This window comes from Canis lupus, chromosome 24 (assembly GCF_003254725.2).
Source record: "Canis lupus dingo isolate Sandy chromosome 24, ASM325472v2, whole genome shotgun sequence".
In the NCBI taxonomy this organism is placed as follows: domain Eukaryota; kingdom Metazoa; phylum Chordata; class Mammalia; order Carnivora; family Canidae; genus Canis; species Canis lupus.
In genome coordinates this window covers 14,868,622-14,885,018 of record NC_064266.1, presented here as the reverse complement: position 1 = coordinate 14,885,018, position 16,397 = coordinate 14,868,622, and the positions used below count along the sequence as shown (strand labels likewise).

Here is a 16,397-nt window from a genome sequence, read left to right as displayed (position 1 = left end):
TATAGATATGCAGGGATAAGGCTGGGATGAGATCCCTTTGCACGCCCTGAGGATACTGCTTTAAATTTTGCCCCTGAGATGTTCCATCCATATCAACCTGGTCATGGTCCTGAGGCATCTATCAATATCTATCTACCAATCATCTATCTATCTATTTACCTACACAGACAGGTATAGATACATATGTGAGTATGTGTGTGTATTTAGAGAAAGACAGCAAGAGAGAGATAATTAATATGGAGAGGGTAAATAATACGGACAATATTAATTTGCTCTTCTCTTTTGTCTTTCTGCCTGTGAGGTACTTCTTCACTAGCTTCTTGATTACTCATGATCAGATTTGGCTCTTGCTGTCCAAGAACTTTCAATTTCATAAGCTAAGTAACACACACACACACACACACACACACACGCTAATGGCTTTAAAACGCTCAGTGCTAGAAAATGTTCCCTTTAGTAGTATTTGAGAACTGGAGCAAGTTCTTCCATGCTGGGGTGTGGAGGAAAGAGGAGAGGTTTTGGTAGCAGAGATAGCATCATGAACCATTCAGGAGGTGGAAGTAGAAGAACATTTCACCAAGATGGATGAGCCCATGGAACTCTGCGCAGGGAGCAGAGGGGTATGTATAAAATATAGAAACCCCATCCCATATGTTCTCCCACTTCTCACCATTACCTGTCTTTGCAACTTAGATGAGTTACCTGTAACAAGGTTTCTCTCTCCTTTCCTTCAGCATGAGTTACTTTCAACAGGACTAGTAATAAACCACAACATTCAAGTGTTTCAGCTCTGGAGAGATACAGCCTACTGTACGGTTCCCACTGCCACTGCGTAGCTGCTTGCATTTAAGGGAAGATGAAAAAGTAAGAAAGGAGAAGGAGTAGATCTTTGCAGCAAACAAGGAAACAGAGAATTTTAAAGGAGGTGGGACAGAAGCAGAGACCCACTAACAGTCTTAAATGCTACAAGGAGGCCAAGAAAGAAAATGGCTAAGACCTTTCCTATATCAGATTATTTAGTATGTGAGCACCATGTGTGATTTTAATTTTCCTGGTAATCACATCAAAAAGACACAGGTAAAGTTAGGTTTAAAAATAAATTTCATTTGGGGCACCTGGGTGGCTCAGTTGGTTAAACATCTGACTCTTGATTTAGGCTCAGGTCATGATCTCAGGATCATGGAATTGAGCCCTGCAACAGGCCCCATGCTCAGGGAAAGTCTGCTTTGGATTCTGTCTCTGCCTTTCCCCCTCTGCTCGTTCTCTCTCTCTCTCTCTCTCTCTCTCATAAATAAATAAATAAATAAATAAATAAATAAATAAATAAATAAATAAATCTTTAAAAAATAATAAATAAATTTCACTTAGCCCAATATATAGTAAAAAATCATTTAATATGTCATTGGTATAAAGATTTATATTTTACATTCTTGATTTCATGCTGTCTTTTAAGTTCAGCATGTATTTTAAACTCACAACACATCCCAATTCAAATGAACCCCATATCAAGTAATCAGTCGTTCCTGTGGTTCATGGCTACTGATTTGGATGGCACAGATTTAGCCAATAGTAAGAAAGTGTAGGTAGAGAAGTGGGACCAGAAGTCAAGTTCTAAAGATTTAGGATGGAGTGGCTGGTGTGGACCCAGGAGCATGAGAGCACTAGAGCTTGGACACTTGGAGGGTAAAGAACTGAGACCATTTTTTTAAAATTCGTGCTTTAAGGTAACTGAGATGAGGATATGTTTCATGGAAAGAGTCAACAAATGAAGAATGAGAACTTGGAGATGTAAGGGAAGAGTTACAAAGCAAGCATTTCACCCCGAGGGCGAAGCCTAGAGGGCCTGGGACCATGATAGTCAGCGTTCTGTTGTGTTGGTGAACAGACACTAACTTCCAAGGGTCCAGTTTGGCTGTAATGCAGACTGTTTATCACCTCTTGTCTTCAACTGGCCTGGTGCCCACACAAGTTAACTAGATGTCTTCCTGGAGGAGTTAATGTTTGCACCTCTTAAGGACACTGGTGGACAAATCAGTCTTTTCTACGATACTGGAGGAGAATTGGATATAAATGTACATACAGATTTTCTTCTCAAAACCCGATGTTTTAGTGGAAATTTCCTGTTCTCATGAACTGCTAGGTTCATTTGTCATTCATTAACCTATTCACTCTACAATGTAAAATATTTATTGAACTTATACTAATTTTTTCTTGAAACTTCCAGTCAGTGCATTCACAAACTTTCTTTGAGCCCACTCACTCTCCTTTTTCATGATTAGGACCAATGTAAGGCAAATATTTTACATGGGTGAAATTGATTTGGGGCATTTTTTCCATCTTGCTTTATGCACTCTCTGTTTTCTAATGCTGACTTATCCTTTTTTGACCTTGCCCTAAGAACCACATCAACTAAACACAATGGTTGGCCACCACCATTAACACTGCCCCCATCATCTTTCCTACCACAATTTTCACCACCGTCAACAACAATTAAACTTCTGTTTCTATTCTAAACTACTACTTATTAGAAAAAAAACATAGAGGAAATCAATATAAATATTTCAAAGATTTGATGCCCTTATCTTTTCCAGAAGCGTTGACATTATAAAAAGAGAATGGTTATTAACACAAATGAATCTCTAGTTCTTGCAAAGTAAAGTGAGTGACAAAGGCTTCTTCTCCAAAATTTATTGATAGAACCAAGGTGAATGAATACATTTTATATCAAATACCCATATACCTACCACCTAGAATCCTCAAATATTTTCTTGTTATATTGCTTTCTCATGTATCTATCCATTTATTATCTCTCTATTCTTTAATTAACCCATATTATTTGTTCACATATTTCAAAGTAAATTGCTTTATGAAGACATCAGAATATTTTCCCTAAAACTTTAGCAAGGACATTAGCTAGACTTTGCTATTTCCTTTGAGATAAAGTTGAAATGTGGTGCAGTGGATGGAATCAATGCAAACAGCCATGTAACCCACACTTCCATCAAGGTGAACATTACCACCATCCTAGAAAATTCTCTAGAGCAATCACTCTTCTGATTTTTTCCTACCATAGATTTGTTCTAGAATTTTATATAAATTAGGCTTCTTTCACCCAAAGTAAGGTTTTTGAGATTCAAATAATATTGTATATTTTAGATGGAAGAGCTCCCAATTCTGCCAGTGATAACATCCCTGTTCCGGAGTTTGCTCCTAGAGGAGCTTACAACTCCTCCCCAAGGTCTCCCTGCTTCTCTCCCTATCTTCTTCTCAGTCTGCATATGCTTTGTTTTTTACTTACAAATCAAATTTGTTTTCAGGTTCTAAAGGTTGTTGTTGCTTTTATTTTGGATTTCTATAGGGCTTGCATAACATTAGGATATTCATATAACAGAGAGAATGATTTTTTTTTATTCTGTGTCATTTAATTAGTGTTAGTAGTTTTCGCTTTTTGGATAATTCCATTTAACATATATAAAGATAATATGGAAAGTGACTTAGAAAGAAAGGACACATGTGATAAAACTGTGACCTGATGATGTGAACTCACTTGATGCTGGGAGCATTAGGCATCTGATGATGGTTTGGTTTCCCCATGAGCAGAGCAGCAGTATGTGCCCTCTCAAAATCAAATAAGTTGTCACTTGTCTGTGGTCCGAACTGACACTTGTCTGTGTCAAGATCTTGGGGTAATGGGTGCTGCCAAGCTCCTATGTAGGTATGTAAGTATGGCAAGGAGCCATTCCTCCCTGCTGACATGTTTTAGGGAAGGGCCAGGGGAGTCATGCTGTCAGCCTAGTATTGTGGCAAATGTCTGTTCTCAATGGCAAGAGATTATTTCTCACATTATAGACCACCAATGTCTTCATGATGCTCTAACTCTCTTACATTGTGTTAGGCCACCTTATCAAAAAAAGCAAGTCTTTCCAGATTGACTAAGAGGAAATTTGGGGCAAGCAACTATTAGGAAACTTAACCTGTGGTCTCAAGAAGTGAAGATAAAAAGTATCAGCAAGAATATTTGGGACCTGTAAGCCTGATATTTTCTTGAACATCTTGTTTTCTATTGAATCAAATTATCATGGATCCAAGATTATATTTTGCAAAAGGACTTAGGGACATATTTTAAATGTTATATGTGTACATATGCTTATAGATTTTCATTTTTTTCTTCTTATAATTTGTTGGCATGAAATAAAAGATTATCATAAGAATATCTTTCATTTGAGGTAAAAGCAAGTGTCTTTGGTTTCTTTCTTGATCTCCTCTGTTCAGATCAGACAGTTTCACAGGAGTGAAATCATAGCTTGATTAGTCATATCTTAACATTAGAAATGGCCATGCCCCTGTGGGTGGCTAGAAAGAATGGAGGTTATGCTTAAAGCCTAAACCTCAGACCTGTGGGTATTTTCTCCTCCACGTTTAAAAAAATACCAGAAAGGAAAGGTTTAACTCACTCGTTATTTTGAGAAAATCAAGTTCCATAAATACATTTAATTGCTCACTCATAAATTTATATTTCCCCTTCCCTCACTGCATAATTGGTTTCCTGCATTCAGTTTAGCTCCATGCTTCATGTTTTCATAGGAGTTTTATTCCTGATATTTGTCTGGTCAAGCTATTCTTCTGCTGAAAGAGCTGGTGGCTTTTCATTGCCTGAAGGATGAAATCCAAAATTCTTAGTGTGGCATTCAAGGATTTTCAAAAGCTGGTTCCAAACTGTTTTTCTAGCTTTACCTTCCCCTGGGATTCCTTCCCAATTTCCTCCCTTTTTCTTTTTTTTTTTAATTTATTTATTTATTTATTTATGATAGTCACAGAGAGAGAGAGAGAGAGGCAGAGACACAGGCAGAGGGAGAAGCAGGCTCCATGCACTGGGAGCCCGATGTGGGATTCGATCCCGGGTCTCCAGGATCGCGCCCCGGGCCAAAGGCAGGCGCCAAACCACTGCGCCACCCAGGGATCCCTTTCCTCCCTTTTTCTTTTCAGTTCCCACAATTCTTGCTTTCTTTGCTTACCCTATGTGCATAAAATTTTGGGAAATGGGGAGGTACAATTTTATATCACATAGGTGCCTGTCCATCTATTGCACCGTGATTCCTTTGTCAGAAGATAATCTCTAATCCACCAACCCCTGACTTGTTTTATTAGGCTTTAAAAAAATTCTAGTAAAATACACATAACATAAAATTTACCACTTTAACCATTTTCAAATGTACAGTTAAGTGACTTTAAATACATTCACATTGTTGTACAGCCATCCCCACCATCCATCTCTGGAATTTTGCATTATTTCAAACTCACTCTATCTCTATTAACTCCCCATTAGGTGTCTCATATAAGTGGAATCATATAATGTTTGTCCTTTTTGTCTGGCTTATTTTACTTAATGTAATGTCTTCAGAGTTCATCTCGATTGTAGTATGTGTCAGAATTTCCTTTCTTCTTAAGGATCAGTAATGTTTTATTGCATGGATATGACACATTTTGTTTATTCATTTATCTGTCAACAGTCATTAAGCTTCCATGTTAGGGCTATTATGAATAATACTATTATGCACATTGGTGTGCAAATATTTGAATCTCTCCTATCAATTCTTTTGTGTATATATCCAGAGTGGAATTGCTGGGTCAGATGGCCCATCTATGCTTAATTTTTTGAAAAACTGCCATACTGTTTCTACAATGGCTGTTTCTACATACTGTTTCTATAATTTTACCTTCCTGCTCAAAACAAATTTCTTCACATTAATGCCGGCACTTGTTTTCTAGGTTTTTCTAGGTTTTTGTTTTGTTTTGTTTTATAATAGCCATTTTAATGGGTGTCAAATGGCATCTGATTATGGGTTTGATCTGCATTTCCCTAATGATTAGTGATTTAATATGCCTATTGACCATTTGTATATCTTCTTTGAAGAAATGTCCAGTCATGTTTTTCACCATTTTTTTTCGATTGAGTTATTTTTTGTTGTTGAGTTTTAGACTTTTTTTTATAATATATTTATTTTTTATTGGTGTTCAATTTGCCAACATACAGAATAACACCCAGTGCTCATCCCGTCAAGTGCCCCCCTCAGTGCCCGTCCCTCACCCCCACCCCCCGCCCTCCTCCCCTTCCACCACCCCTAGTTCGTTTCTCAGTTAGGAGTCTTTATGTTCTGTCTCCCTTTCTGATATTTCCCACACATTTCTTCTCCCTTCCCTTATATTCCCTTTCACTATTATTTATATTCCCCAAATGAATGAGACCATATAATATGTCCTTGGGATCCCTGGGTGGCGCAGCGGTTTGGCGCCTGCCTTTGGCCCGGGGCGCGATCCTGGAGACTCGGGATCGAATCCCACATCAGGCTCCCGGTGCATGGAGCCTGCTTCTCCCTCTGCCTGTGTCTCTGCCTCTCTCTCTCTCTCTGTGACTATCATAAATAAATAAAAAATTAAAAAAATATATTAATATTTGTCCTTCTCCGATTGGCTTATTTCATTCAACATAATACCCTCCAGTTCCATCCACGTCGAAGCAAACGGTGGGTATTTGTCGTTTCTAATGGCTGAGTAATATTCCATTGTATACATAGACCACATCTTCTTTATCCATTCATCTTTCGATGGACACCGAGGCTCCTTCCACAGTTTGGCTATTGTGAGTTTTAAAGACTTTTGTATACAGTTTGGATATTAATTCCTCATGACATATGTGATTTGCAAATATTCTCTCCCATTCTGTGAGTAGTCTTTTTAATCTGTCGATAATGTCTTTTGAGGCAAAGAAGTTGTAATTTTTATGAAGTCTAATTTATCTATCACTTTTCTTTTGTTGCCCATGCTTTGATGTCATTTCCAAGAAATCACTGCCACATGCTTTGTCCTGAAAATTTTCCTCTATGTTTTCTTCTAAACACTGTATAGTTTTAGACTTTACTCTTAGGTCTTTGTTTGGTTTTCAGTTCATTTTTTTATATGGTGTAAAGTAAGGGTGCAACTTCATTCTTTTGCATGTAGATATCCAGTTTTCCCAAGACCACTGTTGAAAAGATGGTCCTTTCCCCATTAGATAGTCTTGGCATTCTTGCTGAAAATTATTTGATCATATACGCAAGGGTTTATTTATGGGTTTCTTATTCTATTCCATTGGCAATATATCTGCCTTTAAGCATCACAGTTTTGATTGCTATATGTTTATAGTAAATTTTTAAATCAAGAAGTGTCAGTCCTCCAACTTTGTTCTTCTCTTGCAAGATTCTTTTTTTTTTAAATTTTTTATTTATTTATGATAGTCACACAGAGAGAAAGAGAGAGAGGGGCAGAGACACAGGCAGAGGGAGAAGCAGGCTCCATGCACCGGGAGCCCGACGTGGGATTCGATCCCGGGTCTCCAGGATCGCACCCTGGGCCAAAGGCAGGTGCCAAACCGCTGCGCCACCCAGGGATCCCTCTTGCAAGATTCTTTTGGCTATTGAGGGATCCTTTGATATTCCACATGAATTTTAGGATGAGTTTTTCTATTTCTGCAAAAAAAAAATTATGTTGAGCTTTTCACAGGGACGAAATTGAATCTGCAGATTGCTTTGTGGAGTACTGACATCTTAATAACATTAAATCTAATTCATGAACATGCAGTGCCTTTTCATTTATTTATGTCTTCTTTAATTTTTTTGGTAATATTTTACAGTTTTCCATGTGTGAATCCTTCACCTCCTTAGTAAGTTAATTCCTAAGTATTTTATTCTTTTTGATGCTATTGCAAATAAATTGTTTTCTTAATTTCATTTTCAGATTGTTCATCATCAGTATAAAAGAATGCACCTGATTTTTGTTTGTTGCTCTTGTATCCTGCTACCTTGCTGAATTTATTTCTTAGTACAATTACTTGTGTATGTGCAATCTTTGGGGTTTCTTACATACAAAATCATGTTGTCTTTGAACAGAGGTAATTTTATTTCTCCCATTGCAATTTGAATATCATTTATTTCTTTTCCTTGTCTAATTGTTCTGGCTGTGTTAACTAGAAGTAGTAAAAGTAAGCATCCATGGTTTTTCTTTTTTCTTTTCCTTACATTAGAGGAAAAGCTTTTTTGTCCTTCAACATTGAATAAAATGTTAGCTGTGAGTTTTTCATATATGAGCTGTATTATATTGGGATAGTTTCTTTCTATTTCTAATTTGTTGAACTTTTTTTAATCATAAAAGGATATTGAATTTTTGTCAGTTGCTTCTATATCTTCTGAGATGATCTTATGGTTTTTTCTTACATTCTATTAATGTGATATATTACATTGATTCTTTTTTTTCTATGTTACATCATCCTTACATTACAGGAATAAATTCCACATGATCATGGTGTATAGTTGGTTTCATACACTGTCAAATTAAGTGTTCTAGTATTCTGTTGAGGATGTTTACATCAATATCTACAACACAAATTGGTCTTCAATTTTCTTTCCTTGTACTGTCTTTGTGTGGCTTTGGTATTAGGTTAATGCTGGCCTCACAGAGTGAGTTAGGAATCACTCCCTCCTATTCAAGGTTTGGAGGAGTTTGAGGGGGGGAATTGATGTTGCTTTTCTTTACATAAATGTTAGGTAGGATTCATCAGAGAAGCCATCAAGTCTAGGGCTTTTCTTTGTTGAGAGGTTCTTGATTATTATTCAATCTCCTAACTAGTTATGGGTCTATTCTGATTTTCTGTTTCACTGGGATTCGGTCTTGGTATGTTCCTAGGACTTTGTCCATTTCATTTAGGTTACTCAATGAACTGGTCATTTAGGTTACTCAATGCACTGGCATACAATGTTTCATAGTACTCTCTTATACTCCTTTTTATTTCTATAGATTTTGTAGTACTGTCTTTAGTTTCATTTTTGATTTTAGTAATTGGAGAGAAAACACGATACCTTATAAAAGTATTTGGCCAGATGGAATATTATAAAGGGCCAGAAAGTAAAAAGGGAGAATAAAAACATTTGGCCCTGAAGATTTGTCTGAACCCCAGTGGCTCTCCAAAGTCTATATCCAGGTACATGTCCCAAAATAGTTACCTTTTAACCCACCAAATGAGATGGATCAAAGGCCAGTGTTTTTCATGATTGTGTGTCACTGTGGTCAGCTTTTGTCACCGAAATACTGTGACTTTGAAGTGATGACTTTTTATATCCAGTATATTTCCCTAAGTATTTTGGGGCCAAGGCAAATAGCTGAGACAATCCATGGTGACTGGCTTAATGGTTATTTCTGAAAGAGGGAAAAATGAAGGGGACTTCGTTTTTTTCTTTCCCATTTCCATAAGATTTCCATTTCTGTCTCCTGTTTGTACTTCACAGAGTACTTAGAAGGCATCAGTGAAACTCCCAATAAATACCCAGTATTTTTCTACATCAAAAGTTTCACAACTCAACACTTCAGGAAGTGTGATTTTATTACTTGTTTATACATTTTTCCCTTTTGCCTGAACCAAAGCTGTCTTTTGCCAAATTTAAATGAAATTTGCCCCTCATAGAATTTCAGTTTGATACTGAATTCAGAAGCAAGAAAGACGATGGAAGCACGCATTTTAAATGCTACAGAATGTATCTATTTCTTAAAAATGGATATTTCATAGTATTCAAAGCCAGGTATCTAAAACAAATTGCAACACATTTCCTCAAGCAACCACTTAGTGATCACACTAAATGAACTTAGTAATTATGTTTTACATTTTTTTTTTTTTAATGAGCAATGAGGAATGTGCCTGAATGGTCCAATTTATTGGAAACTTTTCCAGGAAAACTTCCTACCAGCTTCTCCCACTAGAGAACACTTTCTTAAAAAAAAAAAAAAAAAAAAAAAAATCTAAGTTTACTCCTCTCTGCTTCCCTCTCTCTCTCTCTCTCTCAGCTTTTTCAGGTGGTGTAGGGTCTGAGGATCATTTGCACTAATTATTTTTAGTTCCTCCTCACATAACACCTGAAGAGGACATTCTATTTATGGGAACCAAATTACTTAGAAATATTTCCAAGCTCCTTAGCAGAGGTCAGTACACACATTAGCTCGGGGCAAAAGGAATATTCAAGCCCAGGCACCCTTTTTGAATTCACAGCTGGGATTTATGCAGCTCCATGCTGTCAGCCTGGTCCCCTTGGTTACCCTTTACCTTGCTCATAATATCCAGACAGCATGTCAGGACCCATCTCATCTCCACATATCAACAAATGTTTGTGGAGGATCAGCTGTTCCCATGGTACCTGGGCTCAGGGATTTGTATTGGAATGTGCGGTGTTTCCCAGACCCTGGGTTCCCAGCAACTGCCCATATACAATCTTGATTCTCTGCACCTACTGAGTCCTTCTAGGATTTCATGGTGCTGCTCTGACATTTTCACATTTTGAGTCCTAACTCCCTATTACAAGCTACAAGGATTAATGAATTCTTTCCGTGAGTGCACTTGCCTTAATAGGCCATTTGTTCTTACCTGCTTTTTTCTCTGTTAGGGTAATTTTCAAAGAATCTCTAGTTATGACTTTTCCTCATTCTAAATCCATGTGAAAAACTTTCTGAATTGGGCTACTTCCACTGGAGAAAATGTAGAACTTTATCATGGTGGAAATATCCTATATTCTCAGCTGTGTGTTTCATAGCATGTACAAAACCCAAACTGGTGGCCGTGGCTCTAAAATAACAATAGACATAGTATGAAATACTTCTGAATAAAAATAAAATGAAGAATACAACCTGTGTAAGTTAAGTGACATCTAAATAATAAGACATTTGAAACAGACATTTTATGAAAATAATTAAAATGCTTCCCTTAAGTTTAAGGTAATGTTTCTTACATAGTAACTCTCCAACTTTAAAAACTATGTATCTTGTGTGATAGCTCTTCAGTTTAAGTCTTAAATGGAGATTTTAAAAAGAAGAATAAACGAAGAAGAAAACTTGAAAAAAATAAAAGACCAATTTGGACAGAACTAGCTTGAAAACTACAGATAATACAGATTCTTCATTGCTACTCTTGGTAGGATTCCCAGATTTACTAAAAAGAAGGAAACACGCACACACCAACAGCAGTAGCAGCAACAACAACAACAACAACGCCCCCCGGTCCCCGAAAACTGAAATGCCAGTTAAATTTAAGTTTCAGGTAAACAAAGAATAATTTTTTGTAAGTATGTCCCAAATGTGGCATGAAGAGTACCTGATTCAAAATAATTATTTGCTGTTTATCTGAAATTCAGATTTAACTGGGTGTCTTGCATTTTGTCAGCCTTAACCATTAAAAGTTCCAATTCAGTTGATTGTGGGTGGAAGCCCAAATGACTATACTTTTCATACTGTAAGCTCTGTATGGAATTCTAATAAGTCATTAGAAACCACTGGATTATCATTTTAAGACATAACAAACACACACACAATATAACAGAGACATAATGGAACCGAATTCTGTTCTGACAGAGTTATACTGCAAACGAAGAAAAAATTTTATCTTAAGTAAAAGAGAAAGCAAAGGACATCTGAACTTGCCTTTAAATATCCTGGCACAAGTGGGAAAATACTCAGACATTTTTCAAATTATAGTCTGAGCTATAAGCTGGTAGAATTATAATAATAATAATCATGATCAATATTGTTTTGGCTGGTTGGTTTGAATTTTTGTAATGAATTTTTGTTATCAAATATGATTAGTTTAATTGGATATTCTTGTTACCTTTTATGCTTGATATGAAGTACAAGTTATAAGCAAAACCCAAAATATTATATGTATCTATAAGCTTTCAAAAACAGAATTCGGTAAAATACACAATAATAAATCTAAACTGAATTTAATTTAATTAATTAATTAATTAACTTAATTAATTCTTTTACTATACATATAGTGCCTGGTGTGTAGCAGTGCTGGAGGGCAATGATAAGTAAGATAGAACCCAAGCTCTCCAGATGCTGAAATGAATGGTTTAGGGCCACAGCGATTTCCAGCAGGCCTTTAAGTGTCTTATGATAAGCTGATTAACATAGAGCTTTATATGCAAAATACCAGAGTAGTGGGATGCCTGGGTGACTCAGTGGTTGAGTGGCTGCTTTTGGCTCAGGGCGTGATCCCAGGGTTCTGGATTGAGTCCCTGTATTAGGAACCTGCAGGGAGCCTGCTTCTCCCTCTGCCTGTGCTCTGTGTCTCTCATGAATAAATAAATAAAATTTTTAAACATAAATACACGAAGTAGTAGAATACCTGGTTTCACAGAGCTTATAACATAAAAAAAGTGTCTTTACATTTTTAAATATAGCAGCTTCGGGGTGGGTGGGGGGGCAAAAAAAAATATAGCAGCTTCAAGATAAACTTTATTTTTTTTAAATTTTTATTTATTTATGATAGTCACACAGAGAGAGAGAGGCAGAGACACAGGCAGAAGGAGAGGCAGAGACACAGGCAGAGGGAGAAGCAGGCTCCATGCACTGGGAGCCTGACGTGGGATTCGATCCCGGGTCTCCAGGATCACGCCCTGGGCCAAAGGCAGGCGCTAAACCGCTGCACCACCCAGGGATCCCAAGATAAACTTTATAAAGGTGAAATTCCTTTTATGAACCATTGAGGCTGCATGATTTGGTGAGAAGATGACATTAAAGCTCTTTGTACTGATCTGAGTTTATTTAATTAAGAATAAGTTATGGCATTTAGCACTAAGTGATGTTTCTATTGGTCATTGTCATGAGACCTTGTCTGAATTTTTTTTCCCTCTGTTAAAAGTGCCCATTGTAACCAGCCTGGACACGGGAGGCCAGGCTATGTGCTATGAAATAATGCTCATCATTTCACGTGGGGAAATTTCAGGCTTTTTAGTGTAGAAAATCCAGCTCAATTCCCAACTGTTTCATGAAGCCTCTTCTGACAGTGACCACCCCCTTTGAGCTCTCATTTTCCAAATGACCACAGCACTCCTCACTGGACCATCTACTGTTCCAGAAATCTCTTCATAATGTTGAGTCTGGTAGTCTGATAGTATTTGGGGAGGAGGGAGTCAAGCAGTATGTCATGAACTTAGGGACTTATTTAAAATTTCCCACAGTGTCTCCAGAAGTAGCTCCTAAGTATTTTATCACTTAGTGGTTTGATCTGAAAGTCACTTTGAAGATCACAACACCAAAGCAAGCAGTGTAGACCGCAAGCATCATTTGTAGCACCTAGGGTATGTCCTGAGAAACAGCCCAATCAAAAGTAAAACTTCACTATGCCAGGATGAGTGAGGATTTAGAGGTAATTATTCTTTCTGGCTGGCTGGAAAATGTCTTTCTGAAAATTATATCTAGTATGATATGAAAGTGGCTGTGCTTAGTATCCTGGTTCATACAAAGAGGACCAATGCAGAGCACCTGCTCTCAGGGATCAGCTAATCCAGGTGAGGAGTTAAGACAAATGTGTACAGAAAATTTAATTAACATAAGAAATAGGCAGCACAGGCACGTTTTTTCTTGCCTCCTAAGGAGAGCTATTAAATATTAGCTTCTCACGGTGCCTGGGTGGCTCAGTCAGTTAAGAGTCTGCCTTGGGCTTAGGTCATGATCTCAGGGTCCCAGGGTCAAGCCCCGCTTCTGGCTCCCTGCTCAGTAGGGAGTCTGCTTTTGCCTCTTAAATAAACAAATAAATAATCTTTATTTTAAATAAATAAATAAATAAATAAATAAATAAATAAATAAATAAACATTAGCTTCTCATTCTCCAGTCTAGTTTATCTTCTAGTCCTAGTAAGTTCAAGATGGTGAATGGAACTGGGTCATTCTCTTGACATGGCTTCTTGTGTCAATAGTAGTAATTATAAGAATATGATTGCAGCCAGTTACGGGGTGCTTAATACTTTCCAGATACTCTTGTAAGAGCTTTTGAAAATTTAAGTTTTAATCCTCCCAACAATCCTGTAAGCTAAGAGCTCTTATCCTCATCTTCCAGAAAAGGAGAAGTTAAGTAACTTGCCCAGGTTTGCAAGCATGAAGTAACTGGTCAAACTGGGTGTTTGCTGAGCAGTAGTTCTGTTCTGCCTTCTTTGCTTCTGCATATCAACTCTTAGGGGCCTTCTCAAAAGTTACATCCCAGAAAATGTTTCCTCTTCTTTTGTCTTTTTATGTTACAAAGTTGAAAAGAAAAACATCTGACTAGTGGATGATTCTTAACAAGAGACACTCTGTCCCTGGTCATTGCAATTTTACATTAATGATGCTGAGAGAATACCTGGTCAAGGCCAGTTCATAAGAGGTGGAAGAAACAGCAAAACCAACATCAATGTCCCCTACCAGTCTGTGATCAGAAAATGAGGTTGTGTGGGATACCAGAAGAAAGTGCAGTTCCCTGGAGAAATACACTGTCTTCGTAGGTAGGAAAGGGATATTTTTCTGTGAGGAACCAAGGTGATTTCTGTGGAGGAACTATTTCAGTTAACAACAAACAGGGGAAGCAGTGAGCTGTCTCATGCTTTGTAACATCTGTTATAACTGCACCTGCCTCCAAGATTTCCTGGTTCCTATTCCCCAAAGAAAGTCAGTCAGCAGGAAATGAGGCAAGTGCATAATGCTTTTACGGAAAAAGATGGCTTTTAACTTCTTGGGCTTAATTCCTGACAGTGTTACACATCCCCCTTGTTGTTTGTCGTACAAGGTGGCAGTTTGTAAAGCGGAAGATGGGGGAGAAGAATGGGACCTATGCTTGAAAACGGTGGTTAAGGAGCACAGGAATGTCTTGGGTCATTGGTTAATTGGGTGACATCAGTGCATCTGGCCGGTTAGTCCTCACTCTGACTCAGTGGGTCACAGGTGGAAACAAAGCATACCCCTATTCGCCAGAACAATTCAAAGACTCACCACCTTGTTCCTCCTTTCTTTCTCTAATTCAGTCGGTCTCAAACCGTAGAGTGAATCAGAATCACCTGGAAGCTTGTTAAAACAGATTTCTGGACCTGATGCCCAGAGTTTTCGACTCAGTATGTCTAGTGTGTTGCATGGGAATGTGCAGTCCTGCAAGTTTTACCTGGTGATGCTGATGCTGCTGGTCTGGGATTACATCTGAGAACCATTGCTCTAATTGATTTAAACAGAAATCCTCTAAGCTTATTATTCTATCCTAGGGCCTTTCTCCCATCAGGATTATCCAGTGCCCAGGAATTTCCATCTTTTCTTCCTGTCAGTACCAATGATGAGAACCTGCCTCTCATTTTCCTCTTTATCCTCACCCTAGCACAAGCCCAGTGCAGGCCCAGCCCCAGCAATCCTAACTTAAAGAAAGTGATGAAATTATATTCCAAGGGCCCCAGATAGAAGTTAAGTGGCTGTGGCCTTCCCAAGCTAGTAGAATGGAGTGGGCATTTCCCCCAAAGGCCTCACTACACTGGAGATAGTACCCTAGATCAGCTTTTCTGGAGTCAGACTACTGCAGATGAAATGCAAATAGCTTTATCCATTATTATTTATGACACTTTGGGCAAGTAACCTTTCTCTATTTCATGTGAAAAGTATGGAAGAGTACTGGTGCATCGAAAGTCACTTAATAAGAAGTTATTACAATCAGAAACTCCCTGGATATAGTATATGCAGCATCATTCAAAGAAGTAAGTAAGGGTATAATCTCTATATCTAAAGTACTGTGTTACTATGATTACAGTGTTTACTACATTAATTGCATATATGTTGATCACTATAATGATCCACATTATTTATTCTTACTATTTTATTCAAGGATATTATTTTAGGTATATAATGATTCGGCCTTTACTCAGTGATCATCAAGATAAGTGTACTCTTAATCCCTTTTATCTATTTCACCCATCCCTCCATCTACCTCCTCTTTGTCAACCCCCATTTTGTTCTCTGTGTTTAAGAGTCTAGGGTTGTTGTTTTTTGTTTTTGTCTCTCTTTTTTTCTTTGTTTGTTTCTTAAATTCCACATATGAGTGAAATCATTTGGTATTTGTCTTTCTCTGACTCATTTGATTCACTTAGCATTATACCCTCTAGGTCCATCCATATTGTTGCAAATGTCAAGATTTCATTCTTTTTTATGCTGCGTAATATTCTATGGTGTATGTATACTGGATCTTCTTTATCAATTCATCTGTGGATGGACATTCGAGTTGCTTCCATAATTTGGCTGTTGTAAATGACACTGAAATAAACAGGGAGGTGCATATATCTTTTTTAGTGTTTCCATTTTCTTTGGGTAAATATCCAAAAGTAGTGGAATTATTGAGTCATAAAATAACACTATTTTTAGTTTTTTGAGGAAGTTCCATACTGTTTTCCACAGTGGCTGCACCAGTTTGTTCCCACCAGCAATACATGAGAGTTCCTATCTTCTACATCCTCACCAACACTTGTTCTTTCTTGTGTTTTTTATTTTAGCCGTCCTGGCAGGTGTAAGGTGATATCTCATTGTGATTTTGATTTGCA

The 16,397-nt window shown here is 37.5% G+C and overlaps 2 long non-coding RNA genes across 7 annotated transcripts in view; one reads left to right on the top strand and one right to left on the bottom strand.

The window, feature by feature from the left end:
• Nucleotides 1–16,397, bottom strand: part of LOC112673615 (uncharacterized) — a 297,501-nt gene that overhangs the window by 108,356 nt on the left and 172,748 nt on the right. The window contains exon 6 of one of the 4 annotated variants that reach the window (XR_007405548.1): nt 10,445–10,642. The exons of the other annotated variants lie outside the window; for them this stretch is intronic. This is a non-coding gene — a long non-coding RNA (uncharacterized LOC112673615). The remainder of the gene's footprint in view (nt 1–10,444; nt 10,643–16,397) is intronic. 4 annotated transcript variants of the gene reach the window in all.
• LOC112673616 (uncharacterized) overlaps nt 1–16,397 on the top strand; it is a 208,325-nt gene that overhangs the window by 27,169 nt on the left and 164,759 nt on the right. The window lies entirely within an intron of this gene.